Here is a 2,500-nt window from a genome sequence, read left to right as displayed (position 1 = left end):
GCTACCTGGGGTCTGTAAAGTTTAATAATGAGGTATGGTGGGACGCAAGGACATGAATTTCATTTAAATTTCAAAACCAGTCTACAGAGTCAAGAGAGACAGAGTCTAGAGAGACAGACAGACAGACAGATAGACAAAGACAGAAAGAGAGACAGACAGACAGATAGACAGAGAGACAGACAGACAGAGACAGAGAGAGAGAGATAGAGGGAGGGAGTAGTCGTGGAGTAGTCACAGGTTTCGATCTCCTATCATCCATGACTGAAGAACCCTTGTGTAAGGAAATTGCTACAGGTCGTGTTACCAATACCCCATACCTATATAAATATATAAACGTATGTAAATATTAATTGGTCTGGATGGGAGTGTCAACCAAATCTCTTTTGCTTGCAACAAAATAATTGTCAACCAAATGTAATTGAGTAGGGCATTGTATATTTATTGAACTTGTTGAACTTATTTTTAACTTGTTGCTGTTGCTGTTGTTGTGTGGCATCATGGGTTGTGTGTTATGCCACAGCTAGCCTATGTGTATCTCTAACACAAAATTCTCTCGGGACACATAAAAACAATCTTGAATCTTGAATCTACAACAGTTGCACCAGACTTACTGCCAGGAAGATATGGGAGCTACAATGATGTCCACAGGGCTTCCTAGAGAGAGAGAGAGAGAGAGAGAGAGAGAGAGAGAGAGAGAGAGAGAGAGAGAGAGAGAGAGAGAGAGAGAGAGAGAGACAGAGAGAGCGAGAGAGAGAGAGAGAGAGAGAGAGAGAGAGAGAGAGAGAGAGGGTGTGTGTGTGTGTGTGGGGGGGGGGTAGTCATGGCATCTTTCTCCTAATGGTTAGAGAGTTGATCTTTAAAATCAGAAGGAAGCAGGTTTTAATCTCCTGTCATCCATGGCTGAAGTACCCCTGTGTAAGGAACCTAACCTCTATGGCTCTAGGGAGTGTAACCAATACCCCATATCTAAGTAATGTAAGTTGCTCTGGGTGGAAGTGTCAAGAAAGAAGGGCATTGTGTTCTTGGGGTGTACCATTAGAAACATGGGAGAGATTGGACTGATCTGAGGGCAGGGAAGACTTATCTGTCCTGTGGCCTGTGTCGAATCACAAATGTGATTCAATAATTTGACACACACACACACACACACACACACACACACACACACACACACACACACACACACACACACACACACACACACACACACACACACACACACACACACACACACACACAGTATACAGTACATTGAAGTGGGCATGATATGATAACAAATTGTATTGTGTGTTGTAATAGGCCTTCTTAGAGAAAAGGTTATGCCTCCACCTTCTTATGGGGTCATGTTAACTGGGCATGACGTGATGAAACACCTGTTCACATCAGCTGGTTGAAACACGGGGTGTGTCTTAAATTCAATTGTGAGCTTTAAAAATTGTATGTTGTTATGAGACTATATTTCCCACAGTGAAGTTATCTACACTAGTCTATTGTGCCAGTGTGTAGTCTGCAATGTGTCAGGCAGTCAGTAACTCAAGTAAACCAACATGAACATCTTCATGACTCATTGTAGTGCGCGACTTCATTCTCAGTAACATTTCCGCTCTAAATTTACAAATGGTTTCAAAGTATACCTACTCGTGAGTGCCCCAGTTAAATTGACTCACATTTGAATGGGTCACACCGGAGTCATAGCCTACTGTTCTCCAGTCGTCTGTGCATGAGGCCATTTGTGCGTCCATTCCTCACACATTGCTGTCATGTGTACCGAATGGGTGAATGAATTTGGACCCAATCCTGTGTGCTAATACAGTACTACAAACTATGTAGACCTACTATACCATTTCCTCTTTTTCAGACTAAGGATCACTTTGTCCCCCAAACCTGTCAACTGAATTGATAGTTGACGACTTGTAATTTGACACTGCTAATTTCAATGCACATCACTTACTTATTATTCTCATTAAAAGCCTGTCTTATTGTGGTGAAAACATGACTTCAGCTATGTTTAGCTGTGTATAATGTCTCAAAAATAGCCTACTGCTAGCTTGTTTTGTAAAAGTAGAAATCCCCTTGCGGACCACCTGGGCTCTGTCGGGGTCCAAAAGTGGTCCACAGACCACACCTTGAGAATCACTGTACTATACTGTAGGATAACTGAACTAAAACTTAACTAAACAAACTATATACTACAGTATAGTATGCTACACAGTGGCTGAACAATTGCACACAGGGCCCCAGGGCAAGACACTTATGGGGCCCCGTATACAGCCTGCCAAGCTCACAATAGGGCCCCCACCACCATTACGGGAGGGCCCTGGGCCCAGGGGCAAGTGCCCTCCTCGCCCTTCCTATAGCTCCGCCCCTGATGCTAAAGAATACCATACCCTCCTCCTCATCTTCATGTAAATTCATCCAGTCCATATCTATTATTATTCAATGTCATTGCCTGTCTGCTAATGGGCTCCAAAAGCTCTTTCACTTGGTCTGCCGCCTTGAA

The sequence above is a fragment of the Engraulis encrasicolus genome, chromosome 17, assembly GCF_034702125.1.
Source record: "Engraulis encrasicolus isolate BLACKSEA-1 chromosome 17, IST_EnEncr_1.0, whole genome shotgun sequence".
Lineage (NCBI taxonomy): Eukaryota > Metazoa > Chordata > Actinopteri > Clupeiformes > Engraulidae > Engraulis > Engraulis encrasicolus.
This window is presented reverse-complemented; position numbering follows the sequence as displayed.